Consider the following 16,019-nt stretch of genomic DNA (forward strand, 5'->3'; position numbering starts at 1 on the left):
TTTTTTTTTTTTTCCCCCAGATTTCAATAGCTTTAGGAGTGTAAGTGGTTTTTGGTTATATGGATGAACATTTTTTCTTTTCTTTTCTTTTTATTTATTATACTTTAAGTTCTAGGGTACATGTGCACAGCCTGCAGGTTTGTTACATAGGTATACATGTGCCATGTTGGTTTGCTGCACCCATCAACTCGTTATTTACCTTAGGTATTTCTCCTAATGCTATCCCTTCCCCAGACACCCACCCGAGACAGGCCCTGGTGTGTGAGGTTTCCCACCCTGTGTCCATGTATTCTCATTGTTCAACTCCGACCTATGAGTGAGAACATGTGGTGTTCGGTTTTGGTTTTCTGTCCCTGTGATAGTTTGCTTAGAATGATGGTTTCCAGCTTCATCCATGTCCCTGCAAAGGACATGAACTCATCCTTTCTTTATGGCTGCATAGTATTCCATGGTGTATATGTGTCACATTTTTTTAATCCAGTCTATCATTGATGGGTTGGTTCCAAGTCTTTGTTATTGTGAATAGTGCCGCAATAAACATGTACGCATGTGTCTTTAGAGTAGCATGATTTATAATCCTTCGGGTATACGCCCAGTAACAGGATCGCTGGGTTAAATAGTATTTGTAGTTCTAGATCCTTGAGGAATTGCCACACTGTTTTTCACAATGATTGAACTAATTTACACTCCCACCAACAGTGTAAAAGTGTTAATATTTATCCACATCCTCTCCAGCATGTTGATTCCTGACTTTCTAATGATTGCCATTCTAACTGGCATGAGATGGTATCTCATTTTAGTTTTGATTTGCATTTCTCTGATGACCAGTGATGATGAGCATCTTTGCATACGTCTGCTGGCTGCATAAATGTCTTTTTGAGAAGTGTCTGTTCATACCATTTATTCACTTTTTGATGGGGTTGTTTTTTTCTTGTAAATTTGTTGAAGTTCTTTGTAGAGTCTGGATATTAGCCCTTTGTCAGATGGGTAGACTGCAAAAATTTTCTCCCATTCTGTAGGTTGCCTGTTGACTCTGATGATAGTTTCTTTTGCTAGCAGAAGATCCTTAGTTTAACTAGATCCCATTTGTCTCTTTTGGCTTTTGTTGCCATTGCTTTTGGTGTTTTAGTCATGGAGTCTTTCCCCATGCCTATGTCCTGAATGGTATTGCCTAGGTTACCTTCCAGGGTTTTGATGGTGTTAGGTCTTACATTTAAGTCTTTATTCCACCTTGAGTTAATTTTGTGTATGGTGTAAGGAAGGGGTCCAGTTTCAGCCTTCTACATATGGCAGCCAGTTTTCCCAGCACCATTTATTAAATAGGGAATCCTTTCCCCATTTCTTGTTTTGTCAGGTTTGTCAAAGATGAGATGATTGTAGATGTGTGGTGTTATTTATGAGGCCTCTGTTCTGTTCCATTGGTCTATATATCTGTTTTGGTACCAGTACCATGTTGTTTTGGTTACTGTACCCTTGTAGTATAGTTGGAAGTCAGGTAACATGATGCCTCCAGCTTTGTTTTATTTTGCTTGGGATTGTCTTGGCTATGTGGGCTCTCTTTTGGTTCCATATGAACTTTAGTTTTTTTTCAATTTGGTGAAGAAAGTCACTGGTAGCTTGATGGGGATAGCATTGAATCTAAACATTACCTTGGGCAGTATGGCCATTTTCACGATACTTATTCTTCCTATCCATGAGCATGGGATGTTCTTCCATTTGTTTGTGTCCTCTTTTATTTCATGAGCAGTAACTTATAGTTCTCCTTGAAGAGGTCCTTCATTTCCCTTGTAAGTATGGGATAGCATTGAATCTAAACATTACCTTGGGCAGTATGACCATTTTCACGATACTTATTCTTCCTATCCATGAGCATGGAATGTTCTTCCATTTGTTTGTGTCCTCTTTTATTTCATGAGCAGTAGCTTATAGTTCTCCTTGAAGAGGTCCTTCATTTTCCTTGTAAGTTGGATTCCTAGGTATTTTATTCTCTTTGTAGAAATTGTGAACTGGAGTTCACTTGGGATTTGGCTGTCTATTATTGGTTTATAGGAATGCTTGTGATTTTTGCACATTGATTTTGTATCCTGAGACTTTGCCGAAGTTGCTTATCAGCTTAAGGAGATTTGGGGCTGAGACGATGGGGTTTTCTAAATAGACAATCATGTCATTTGCAAACAGGGACAATTTGACTTCCTCTTTTCCTAATTGAATTTTGTTTTCCTCTTTTCCTCTTTCTCTTGCCTGATAGCCCTAGCCAGAACTTCCAACGCTACGCTGAATAGGAGTGGTGAGAGAGGGCATCCTTGTCTTTTGCTGGTTTTCAAAGGGAATGCTTCTGGTTTTTGCCCATTCAGTATGATACTGTCTGTGGGTTTGTCACAAATACCTCTTATTATTTTGAGATACATTCCATCAATACCTAGTTTATTGACAGCTTTTAGCATGAAGGGCTGTTGAATTTTGTCAAAGACCTTTTCTGCGTCTATTGAGATAATCATGTGATTTTTGTCTTTGGTTCTGTTTATGTGGTGGATTACATATATTGATTTTCGTATGTTGAACCAGCCTTATGTCGTATGGATAAAGCCAACTTGATTATGGTGGATAAGCTTTTTGATGTACTGCTGGAGTCGGTTTGCCAGTATTTTATTGAGGATTTTCGCATCGATGTTCATCAGGGATGTTGACCTAACATTCTCTTTTTTTGTTGTGTCTCTGCCAGGCTTTGGTGTTAGGATGATGCTGGCCTCATAAAATGAGTTAGGGAGGAATACCTCTTTTTCTATTGATTGAAATAGTTTCAGAAGGAATGGTACCAGCTCCTCTTTGTACGTCTGGTAGAATTTGGCTGTGAATCCATCTTGTCCTGGACTTTTTTTGGTTTGTAGGCTATTAATTATTGCCTCAATTTCAGAGTCTGTTATTGGTCTATTCAGAGATTCAGCTTCTTCCTGGTTTAGTCTTGGGAGGGTGTATATGTCCAGGAATTTATGTATTTCTTCTAGATTTTCCAGTTTATTTGTGTACAGGTGTTTATAGTATTCTCTGATGGTAGTTTGTATTCCTGTGGGATCAGTGGTAATATCTCTTTTATCTTTTTTATTGCATCTATCTGATTCTTCTCTCCTTTCTACTTTGTTAGTCTTGCTAGCAGTCTATCAATTTTGTTGATCTTTTCAAAAAACCAGCTCCTGGATTCATTGATTTTTCGAAGGGTTTTAAAAAATTTTTTTGTATCTCTATCTCCTTCAGTTCTGCTCTGATCTTATTTCTTGGCTTCTGCTAGTTTTTGAATGTGTTTGCTCTTGCTTCTCTAGTTCTTTTAATTGTGATGTTAGGGTGTTGATTTTAGATCTTTTCTACTTTCTCTTGTGGGTATTTAGTGCTATAAATTTCCCTCTACACACTGCTTTAAATGTGTCCCATAGATTCTGGGACATGTTACATCTTTGTTCTCCCTGGGTCCAAAGAACATCTTTATTTCTGCCTTCATTTCGTTACTTACCTAGTAGTCATTCAGGATCATGTTGTTCAGTTTCCATGTAGTGGTGTGGTTTTGAGTGAGTTTATTAATCCTGAGTTGTAATTTGATTGTTCTGTGGTCTGAGAGAGAGTTTGTTGTGATTTCTGTTCTTTTACATTTGCTGAGGAGTGTTTTACTTCCAATTATGTGGTCAATTTTAGAGTAACTATGATGTGGTGCCAAGAAGAATGTATATTCTGTTGATTTGGGGTGTAGACTTCTGTAGATGTCTACTAGGTCCACTTGGTCCAAAGCTGAGTTCAAGTCCTAGATATCCTTATTAACCTTGTCTCTCATTGATCTGTCTAATACTGAGAGTGGGGTGTTAAAGTCTCCAGTTTTTATTTTGTGGGAGTCTAAGTCTCTTTTTAAGTCTCTGAGGACTTGCTTTACGAATCTGGGTGATGCTGTATTGGGTGCATATATATTCAGGATAGTTAGCTCTTCCTGTTGAATTGATCCCTTTACCATTATGTAGCGACCTTCTTTGTCTCTCTTGATCTTTGTTGGTTTAAAGTCTGTTTTATCAGAGACTAGGTTTGCAACCCCTGCTTTTTTTTTGCTTTTCCTTTGCTTGATAGATCTTCCTCCAGCCCTTTATTTTTAATCTATGTGTGTCTTTGCGCATGAGATGGGTCTCCTGAATACAGCACACCAGTGGGTCTTGACTTTTTATCCAATTTGCCAGTCTATGTCTTTTAATGGGCATTTATCCCATTTACATTTAAGGTTAATATTGTTATGTTTGAATTTGATCCTGTCATTATGATGTCAGCTGGTTATTTTGCCCCTTAATTGATGTAGTTTCTTCATAGCATCGATGGTCTTTACAATTTGGCATGTTTTTGCAGTGGATGGTACTGGTTGTTCCTTTTCATGTTTAGTACTTCTTTCAGGAGCTCTTGTAAGACAGACTTGGTGGTGACAGACTCTCTCAGCATTTGCTTGTCTGTAAAGGTTTTTAATTCTCCTTCACTTATGAAGGTTAGTTTGGCTGGATATGTGATTCTGGGTTGAAAATTCTTTTCTTTGAGAATGCTGAATATTGCTCCCCACTCTCTTCTGGCTCATAGGGTTTCTGCTGAGAGATCAACTGTTAGCCTGGTGAGCTTCCTTTGTGGGTAACCCAACCTTTCTCTCTGGCTGCCCCTACCATTTTTTCCTTTATTTCAACCTTGGTGAATCTGACAGTTACATGTATTGGGTTATTCTTCTCTAGGAGTATCTTTATGGTGTTCTCTGTATTTCCTGAATTTGAATGTTGGCCTGCCTTGCTAGGTTAGGGAAGTTCTCCTGGATAATATCCTGAAGTGTGTTTTCTAACTTATTTCCATTCTCCCTGTCAATTTCTTGTATACCAATCAAACGAATATTTGGTCTTTTCACATAGTCCCATATTTCTTGGAACTATTTGTTCCTTTTTTTTCACTCTTTTTTCTCTAATCTTGTCTTCTTGCTTTATTTCATTAATTTGATATTAAATCACTGATATCTTTTCTTCCACTTGATTGATTCAGCTGTTGAAGCTTGTGCATTCATCATGAAGTTCTCATGCCATGGTTTTCAGCTCCATCAGGTCATTTAAGGTCTTCTCTACACTGTTCATTCTAGTTAGCCATTTGTCTAACCTTTTTTCCAGGTTTTTAGTTTCCTTGAAATGGATTAGAAGATGCTCCTTTAGCTCTGAGAAGTTTGTTATTACTGACCTTCTGAAGCCTACTTCTGTCAACTCGTCCAACTCATTCTCTGGTACAGTTTTGTTCCCTTGCTAGTGAGGAGCTGAGTTCCTTTGGAGGAGAAGAGGTGCTCTGCTTTTTGGAATTTTCAGCTTTTCTGCTCTGGTTTCTTCCCATCTTTGTGGTTTTATCTACCTTTGGTCTTTGATTCTGGTGACCTACAGATGTGATTTTGGTGTGGATGTCCTTTTTGTTGATGTTGATGCAATTCCTTTCTGTTTGTTACTTTTCCTTCTAACAGTCAGACCCCTCAGCTGCATGTCTGTTGGAGTTTTCTGGAGGTCCACTCCAGACCCTGTTTGCAGAACAGCAAATATTACTGCCTGATCCTTCCTCTGGAAGCTTCATCCCAGAGGAGTGCCCGCCTGTTTGAGGTGTCTCTCATCCCCTACTGGGAGGTGTTTCCCAGTCAGGCTACATGGGGGTCAGCAACCTGCTTGAGGAGGCAGTGTGTCTGTTTTTGGAGCTCAAAAGCTGTGCTGAGAGAACCACTGTTCTCTTCAGAACTCAGACAGGGATGTTTAAGTCTGCAGAAGCTGTCTGCTGCCTTTTGTTCTACTATGCCCTCCCCCCAGATGTGGAATCTATAGAGGAAGTAGGCCTTGCTGAGTTATGGTGGAGTCCACCCAGTTTGTGCTTCCAGGCCTCTTCGTTTACACTGTGTGCTTCTTAAGTCTCAGCAATGGCAGGTGACCCTCCCCCGTTTAACTGCACCATGCAGGTCGAACTCAGACTGCTGCCCTAGCGGTGAGTAAGGCTCCGTGGGCATGGGACCTGCCAAGCCAGGCACAGGAGGGTATCTCCTGGTCTGCTGTTTGTTAAGACCATGGGAAAAGTGCGGTATTTGGTCAGAAGTGTACTGTTTCTCCAGGTACAGTCTCTCATGGCTTCCCTTGGCTAGGAAAATGAAATCCCCTGACCCCTTGGACTTCCTGGGTGAGGCAATGCCCTGCCCTGCTTCAGCTCACCCTCCATGGGCTGCCCCCACTGTCCAACCAGTCCCAATGAGATGAACCAGGTACCTCAGTTGGAAATGCAGAAATCACCCGTCTTCTGTATTGATCTTGCTGGCAGCTGCAGATGGGAGCAGTTCCTATTTGGCCATCTTGGAAGTGACCCCCTGTTCTTGTTTTTTTGAGACAGGTCTCTCTTTGTTGCTTCAGCTGGTGTGCAGTGGCACAGTCATGGTTCACTGCAGCCTCAAGATCTTGGGGTCAAGTGATCTTTCTGCCTCAGCCCCCAAGTAGCTCGGACTGCAGACATGCACTACAATGCCTGGCTAATTTTAGTATTTTTACATAGAGATGAGGTTTTGCCATGTTTGACCCGGCTGGCCTTGAACTCCTGAGCTGAAGCAATCTGTCTGCCTTGGCCTCCCAAAGTGCTGGGATTACAGTTTTGAGCCACTGTGCCTGGCAACGTTTTTTAATAGCAGAATTGACCAAGCAAAAGAAAGAATTGGTGAGCCTGAAGACAGCTACTTAAAAATACACAGAGGACTCAAAAGGAAAAGTAATAAAAAGAATGAAGCATGCCTTATAAGATCAGAACATAGCCTCAAAATGGCAAATCTGAGTTATTGGTCTTAAGAGATAGAGAAAGAGATGTGAGTAGAAAGTGTGTTCAGGGGAATATAGAGAATTTCCAAAACCTAAAAATGATACCAATATCCAAGTACACAAAGGCTATAGAAAATTAAATCAGATTTAACCCAAGAAGACTATCTTGGCATTTACTGATCCAACTTTCAAAGGTCAAGGATAGGGAAAGGATCCTAAATACAGCAAAAGTAAAGAAATAGATAACATACAATGAAGCTCCAATACATCTGGCAGTAGACGTTTCAGTGAAATATTATAGGCCAGGAGAGAGTGGCATGATATATTTAAGGTGCATACGAAAACACCTTTTACCCTACAATAATATATCTGGTGAAATTATTCTTCAAATACGAAGAAGGAATAAAGACTTCCCCCGACAGACAAAAGCTGAGGGATTTCATCAACACCAGATGATAGGTTTTGGCCTTGTCCCCACCCAAATCTCATCTTGAATTGTAGCTTCCACAATTCCCATGTGTTGTGGGAGGGACCCAGTGGGAGGTAATTGAATCATTGGGGGTGGGTCTTCCAGTGCCGTTCTTGCAATAGTAAATAAGTCTCATAGGATCGGATGGTTTTATAAGGAGTTTCCCCTTTCACTTGGTTCTCATTCTCTCTTTGCCTGCAGCCATGCAAGATGTGTCTTATATCCTTCTTGCCTTCTGCCATGATTGTAAGGCCTCCCCAGCCATGTGGAACTGTGAGTCAATTAAGCCTCTTTTCTTTATACATTACCCAGTCTCAGGTATGTCTTTATTAGCATTATGAGAACAAACTAATACAATACATTGGTACCAAGAGTGGGATGCTGTTGTAAAGATAACCTAAAAATGTGTAAGCGACTTTGGAGTTGGGTAACAGGGAGAGATTGGAACAGTTTGGAGGGCTCAGAAGAAGACAGGAAAATGTGGGAAAGTTTGCAACTTCCTAGAGATTTGTTGAATGGCTTTGACCAAAATGCTGATAGTGATATGGACAATGAAATCCAGGCTGAGGTGGTCTCAGATTGAGATAAGGAACTTACTGGGAACTGGAATAAAGGTGAATCTTGCTATGTTTTAGCAAAGAGACTTGGGGGCATTTTGCCCTGTTATAGAGATCTGTGGAACTTTGAACTTCAGGGAGATGATTTAGTGTGTCTGGCGGAAAAAAATTCTAAGCAGTAAAGCATTCGAGAGGTGCTTTGGGTGCTGTTAAAAGCATGAGTTTTAAAAGGAAAACAGAGCATAAAAGTTTGGAAAATTTGCAGCCTGACGTGATAGAAAAGGAAAACCCGTTTTCTCAAGAAAAATTGAAGCTGGCTGCATAAATTTGCGTAAAGAGGAATCAAATGTTAATTGACAATACAATGGAGAAATGTCTCCAGGGCATGTCAGACACCTTTGGGGCAGCCCCTCCCATAATCAGCTCAGAGGCCTAGGAGGAAAAAATGGTTTTGTGGGCTGGGCCCTGGACTCCCTGCTGTGGGGAGCCTAGGGACTTGGTGCCCCGCATCCTAAACACTCTAGTTATGGCTGTTACAGCTAAAAGGGGCCAAGGTACAGGTCCGGTCATGGATTAAGAGGGTGTAAAGCCCAAGTCTTGGCAGCTTCTATGTGATATTGAGTTGGTGGGTGTGCAGAAGTCAAGAATGGAAGTTTTGGATGGCCAGGTGTGATGGCTGATGCCTGTAATCTCAGGACTTTGGGAGGCCAAGGTGGGCAGGTAACCTGTGGTCAGGAGTTTGAGACCAACCTGGCCAACATGGTAAAACTCCATCTCTCTCTTTCTCCATATATATAATTATATATATATTTATATATTGATATTCATATATAAATGTGTATATATATATATTATATACATATAAAATATATAAGTACCCAGGCATGGGATTGCATGCCTGTAGTCCCCACTACTTGGGAGGTTGAGGCATGAGAATCACTTTAACCTAGAGGGTGGAGGTTACAGTGAGCCAAAATCATGCCACTGAACTCCAGACTGGGTAACAGAGTGAGACTCTGTCTCCAAAAAAAAAAAGAGGATTGGGAACCTCCACCTAGATTTCAGAATGTGTATGGAAATGTTTGGCTGTCCAGGCAGAAGTTTGGTGCAGGGGTGGGGCCCTCATGGAGAACAACCTCTGCTAGGGCGGTGCAGAAGGGAAATGTGCAGTTGGAGCCCCACAGAGAGTCCCCACTGGGCACTGCTTAGTGGAACTGTGAGAAGAGGGCCACTCTTCTCCAGTCCCCAGAACCTGTAGCTCCACCAACAAGCTTGCACCATGCACCTGGAGAAGCCACAAACACTCAATGCCAGCCCATGAAAGCCACAAAGCCACAGGGGTGGAGCCTCCCATGACTGTGTTTTTTGTTTTTTTTTTTTAACCCACCTCTTGTGTCAGCATGACCTGGATGTGAGACACGGAGTCAAAGATCATTTTGGAGCTTTAAGATTTGACTGGTCTACTGGATTTTGGACTTGCTTGAAGCTTGTAGCACCTTTGTTTTGGCCAATTTCTCCCATTTGGAATGGCTGTATTTACCAAATACCTGTACTCCCATTGTATCTAGGAAGTAACTAAGTTGCTTTTGATTTTACAGGCTCATAGGCAGAAGGGACTTGCCTTGTCTGAGATGAGATTTTGGACTGTGGACTTCTGAGTTAATGCTGGAATGAGTTAAGACTTTGGGAGGCTGTTGGGAAGAAATGGTTGGTTTTGAAATGTGAGGACATGAGATTTGCGAGATGTCGGGCAGAATGATATGGTTTGGCTGTGTCCCAATCTCATCTTGAATTGTAGGTCCTACAATTCCCACACATCATGTGAGGGACCTGGTGGGAGGTAATTGAATCATGGAGGCAGATATTTCCCATGCTGTTCTCATGATAGTGAATAAGTCTCATGACATTTGATGGTTTTTAAAGAAGTTTCCCATTTCACTTGACTCTCATTCTCCCTTTGCCTGCCACCATATAAGACGTGGCTTTGCTTTTCCTTGCCTTCTGCCATGATTGTGAGGCCTCCCCAGCCATGTGGAACCAGTGAGTCAATTAAACCTCTATTCTTTATAAATTACTCTATCTTGGATATGTCTTTATTAGCAGTACAGGAACAGTCTTAATATACCAGAACTGTTCTACAATAAATGCTAAAGGGAGTACTTTAATCAGAAAGAAAAGGACATCAATGAACAATAAGAAATCATCTGAAGGTACAAAACTCACTGTTACAGAAAGTACACAGAAAATCCAGCATATTACAACAGTCTTAACTGTAGTGTGCAACTCTTTTCTTAAGTAGAAAGACTAAACAATGAGCTAACAAAAAATAACCGCAACTTTTCAAGGCATAGACAGTATATAAGATATACATAGAAACAACAAAAGTAAAAAAGCAGGGGACAAAGTTATGGTGTACAGTCTTTATTTTCTTTTGTTTGTTTGTTTATGCAATGTTAACTTATTAGCCTAAAAAAATGGGTAAGAAGATAGTATTTTCAAGCCTCATAGTAACCTTAAACCAAAGAACCACAATGAATACATAAAAAATAGAAAGCAAGAACCTAAATTGTGTCACCAGAGAAAATCACCTTCACTGAAAGGAAGACAAGAAAGAAAGAAGGAAGAGAAGATCACAAAACAACCAGAAAACAAATAACAAAATGGCAGGAGTAAAGTTTTTACTTATCAGTAATAACATCAAATCTAAATGGACTAAACTCTCCAAATAAAACAGAATGGCTGAATGGATAAAAAAAGATAGAATAATCTGTTGCCTACAAGAAACACTTAACCTGTAAATAGACTGAAGATAAAGGGATGGAAAAAATATTCCATGCCAATGAAAACAAACAAACCTAAAATCAGGAATAGCTACACTTAGACAAAATGGATTTTAAAACAATAACTCTAAGAGACACAAAGGTCACTATATAATGATAAAGGGTCACTTCAGCAAGAGGATATAACAATCGTATATATATTACATATATATTATGTATATATACACACACACCCCCCAACACTGGAGCAACTAGACATATAAAGCAAATATTATTAGAGCTAAAGAGAGAAATAGGTTCGAATAAAATAATAGCTGGAGACTTCAACACCCCACTTTCAGCACTGGACAGATACTCCAGACAAAAAGCAACAAACGTCAGACTTAATCTGTATGATAGTCCAAATGGACCTAATAGATACTTACTGAACATTTCATCCAACAGCTGAAGAATGCATATTCTTTTCCTAAGCACATGGATCATTCTCAAAGTAGACCATATGTTAGGTCAGAAAACAAGTCTTAAATCATTAAAATAATTGGAATAATATCAAGATATAATATCTTCTCTGATCACAATAGAACTAAACTAGAAATCAATAATAGCAATTTTGGAAACAATATAAATACATGTAAATTACCAATATACTCCTGAATGACCAATGGGTCAGTAAAGAAATTAAGAAGGAAATTGAAAAATTTCTTGAAACAAAGTGATAAGAGAAACACAACATACCAAAATCTATGAGAAATGGCAAAAGTAGTAGTAAGGGAGGTTTATAGCTGTAAGTGCCTATGTCAAAAAAGAAAAAAATTCAAATAAGCATCTTTAAGATCCACCTTTAAGAATTGGAAAAACAAGAGAAAACCAAACCCCATATTGGTAGAGGGAAAGAAATAGTAAAGATTAAAGCTGAGATAAATGAAATTGAAATGAAGAAAACAATACAAAAGGTCAATGAGACAAAAGTTGTTTTAAAGAAAGTTAAAATTGACAAAACTTTAAGAAAAAAATAAAATTAGAGATAAAAAAGACATTACAACTGATACTGCAGACATTAAAAAAGGATCATTAGTGGATTATGAGCAATCATATGTCAATAAGTTGGAAAAATCTAGAAGAAATGGACAAATTTCTAAACACATGACATCTACCAAGATTGAACCATGAAGAAATTTAAAACTTGAACAGACCAATAACAAGTAATGAGATTGAAGCCGTAATAAAAATTCTCCCAGTAAAGCCCAAGACCCAATGATTTCACTGATTAATTCTACCAGATGTTTAAAGAAGAACTAATATCAATCTTACTCAAACTACTCTAAAATATAGAGGAGGGAAGGAATACTTTCCAATTCATTCTATGAGGCTGGTATTACCCTGATACTAAAGTCAGACAAAGATACATTGGAGAAAACAAAAAACAAAAAACAGAAAAACTACAGGCCAATATCTTTGATGAAAATTGATGCAAAAATTCTCAACAAGATATCTCATCCTAGTTAAAATGGCTTATGTCCAAAAGATAGGCAATAACAAATGCTAGAGAGATATGGAGAAAAGGGAACTCTTGTACACTGTTGGTGGGAATGTAAATTAGTACAACCACCATGGAGAACAGTTTGGAGTTTCCTCAAAAAACTAAAAATAGAGTTACCGTATGATCCAGCAATCCCACTGCTGGATATATACCCAAAAGTAAGGAAATCAGTATATTAAGGAGATATCTGCACTCCCATGTTTGTTGCAGCACTGCTCACAATAGCCAAAATTTGGAGCAACCTAAGTGTTCTTCAGCAGATGAACGGATAAAGAAAATGTGGTACATATACACAATGGAGTACTATTCTGCCATAAAAATTAATGAGATCCTGTCATTTGCAACAACATGAATGGCACTGGAGGTCATTGTGCTAAGTGAAATAAGCCAGGCACAGAAAGGCAAACACATGTTCTCACTTACTTATGGGATCTAAAAATCGAAGAAATTGAACACATGAAGATAGAGAGTAGAAGGATAGTTACCAGAGGATGAGAGGGGAGGTAGGTGGGGTTGGTTAATGGGTACAAAAATGTAGTTAAAAATAATGAATATGAATGAATTTGACAGCACAACAGAGTATAGTCAATAATAATTTAATTATACATTTAAAAATAACTACAAGAGTGTAATTGAATTGTTTGTAACACAAAGAATAAATTCTTCAGGGGGATAGATACCCAATTTTACAAAATGTGATTGTTACACATTGCAAGCCTGTGTCAAAACATCTCATGTATCCCATAAATATGTACATCTACCTAGGTACCCACCAAAATTAAAATGAAAAATTAAAAAATATTTTATTGCTAAAAATAATACAACAATAAAAGCAATACAGTATAACAACTATTTACAGATAATTTACATGTATTAGCTATTATAAGTAATCTAGAGATGATTTAAAGTATATGAGAGAATGTGCTTAAGTTATATGCAAATGCTACATTATTTTATATAAGGCACTAGAGCATCCTTAGATTTTGGTATCCTTGGGTGGTCCTGGAACTGATCTCCCAGTGTCTGTACTTCATTTCTCCTCTCCTAGATTCTGTGATATTGTTATATGTTTTATTTACATTTGTTACAAATCTTAAATTTTAATTTATGAATGTCCTTATTTCTCCTTTAAATAGTTTAATATTCTTTAAAGAGATTTAAATAATTAGGAACAAGTTTGTGTATTTATCCACATAGTTTCCATTTTGGGCACCCTTCATTATTCCTTTGTGTAGAACCAGATTTCCATGCGATGTCACTTTCTTTTTGCTTGACGACTTCCTTTAAAATCTCTTACAGTGAAAATCGATGATACATTCAGTTTTGTATGTCTAAAAAATCTCAGCCTTCTTTTTTGAAAGATACCTGTACTAGGTAAAGAATTCTAGTATGAACTTTTTTCCTTTAAATTCTTTAAAGATGTTGTTCCACTCTCTTCTACCTTGCATTTGTCTTTTATTTTTTATTTTGTTGAGACGGGGTCTCACTCTGTTGCTCAGGCTGGAGTGCAGTGATATGATTATAGCTGAGTGCAGCCTCCAACTCCTGGGCTCAAGTGATCCTCCTGCCTTAGCCTCCTGAGTAGCTAGGACTACAGTGATGCACTATCACACCAGCTAATTAAAAAAAAATTTTTTTTTTTTTTGTAGAGACAGGGTCTCGCTATGTTGCCCAGGTTGGTCTTGAACTCCTGGCCTCCAGTGATCCTCCCATTTTGGCCTCCCAAAGTGCTGGGATTACAGGCATGAGCCACTGTGCCTGACTACTTACATTGTTGTTCTGAGAAATCTGCTGTCATCCTTATCTTTGTTCTTCTGCATATAATGTATTTTTCTTCTGGTCACTTAAAATTTTCTCTTACATTAGTTGGTTTAAGAAATTTGATGATCATAATGTGACTTGGTAAGGTTTTCTTCATGTTTTTGTGATTTTGGTTTATTGAACTTTTTCGATCTGTAGGTATACAGTTTTCATCACATTAAGAAAGTTTTCTGTCATTATTTTTTCAAATCCCCCTTCTTTTTCAGAGACTTTAACCACACATATATTTTACCACTGGCAGTTATCTCACAGGTCACTGATGTTCTCTTTATTGTTTTAGTTCTTTAATCCTCTGACAATTTTGTGTAATTTCTACTGCTCTGCCTTCAAGTTCACTAATCTTTTCTTTTGCAGTTTCTAATCTGTCATTAATTCCATCTAGTGTATTTTTCATCACATTGTTTTCTATAAATTTAATTTGACTTTAGAAAAAAACCTTCTGTGTATTTGCCAAAAATGTTTAATCTTTTCTCTAGTTTCTTACATATATGGAATAGTATTATAATAACTGCTTTAATGTCCTTATCTATTTATTATCTATGTCAATTTTGGATCTGTTTTGACTGGCTGATATTTTCCTAACTATGGATCATATTCTTCCACTTCTTTGCCTGCATGTTAATTGTAGTTGAGTGCTAGACTTTGTGAATTTTATCTTTATGGGTGCTAGATATTTTTGTATTCTTAAGTTTTGTTTTTGTTCTGGTACACAATTAAATTATTTTGAAACAGTTTAATCTATCCCATTTCCTTTTCACATTTTTACATGAGACCACAAGAGCATTAAGTCTATGGTTAATTTTGTCCACAGATCAGGAAGACTTCTCTGAGTGCTCTACCTGATGCTTCCTGAATTATAAGATTTTCTGTACTTGTTGATGAGGTCAGGCATTATGCTCAGCCCTGAATTTTCTCTGGGGATTGTTCTGTTTAATGCTTTGGGGTAGTCTTTTTCTTGGCCTCAGGTACATTCCTCATATGCATAGACTGATCACTACTCAGTGGAATACTTACACTGTCATATTTGCAGAGTTCTCTTTCTGTTAAGCTCCCTCCTCTTTGGCACTCTGCCCTATGAACTCCAGCAGCCTGCAATTCCAAGCAGCTCCGTTTCTTCAACTTGGGGAGGCCAATGGGTTCTGGTTACATTCTCTTTTCCTTGAGCCTCAGCCTGGAAACTCTCCATGCAGTAATCTGGGGCAATTGTGGGGCTCATCTTGTTCATTTTTCATCTCTCATAAACTGTTATCTTTCATTGTCTGATGTCCAATGACTTAAAAAAATTTTAAAATATTTTGTGTTGTTTTTAAAATTATTCCAGGCCTAAGAATAAATCCAGTTCCTGTTACTCCCTATTGACCAGAATGTGTAATTGTTACTGCTGTTTTTTCTTTAAAAAACACCTTTATTGAGATGCCTGATCCAATTAAACTCAGGCTCATTTGCAGGGGTAGTTTTTGAGGTCAGTGTTTGAGGTTTCCTTTGAACCCAAGAGGTCTCTTTTTAGCTGTGTCTTTTCCTGGTTCTCTCTGATAAACTAGCTGGCCTGTGGTCTAGTTTATATCACTAGTGAACACTCCAGTTTCCTCTCAGTTACTTTCTGCCCAAGCTCTATTGTTTTGAGAGTCCCCTTAATGTTGAACTTTATACTCATTTGCAAATAAAGCCAGTTCATTCGGGATGGGCTTTAGAGCTCTCTATGTCCTGCCTTTCCTCTTAGGGAAATGTTTCAGGAGTTTTTGGCTGTGGCTCTGGGGCTGGGTGGAGACCGTGGTAGGTAGCTACTTTCTGAGTGACACCCCTGCTTTAGGAGGTGGGTGCTTGTTGGAGGGTCTATGGTATTCCCAGCTTGCTTCTCATAGCATGCAACCTCTACTTTACAAATGAGTTGGGTGAGGGTGCCAGTATTTTCAGTGTGGTGAACCCCAGGCAGGGCTTTTGTCCCACAAGTAGTGGCTGAGCAAAAGAAGAGAGCCTCAACCAATTACTACAATCACCTGGAATTTAGTCTCTGCAACAGGTAACTGGGGTGGG

The sequence above is a fragment of the Rhinopithecus bieti genome, unplaced genomic scaffold (assembly GCF_001698545.2).
Source record: "Rhinopithecus bieti isolate Rb0 unplaced genomic scaffold, ASM169854v2 scaffold_19723, whole genome shotgun sequence".
NCBI lineage: Eukaryota > Metazoa > Chordata > Mammalia > Primates > Cercopithecidae > Rhinopithecus > Rhinopithecus bieti.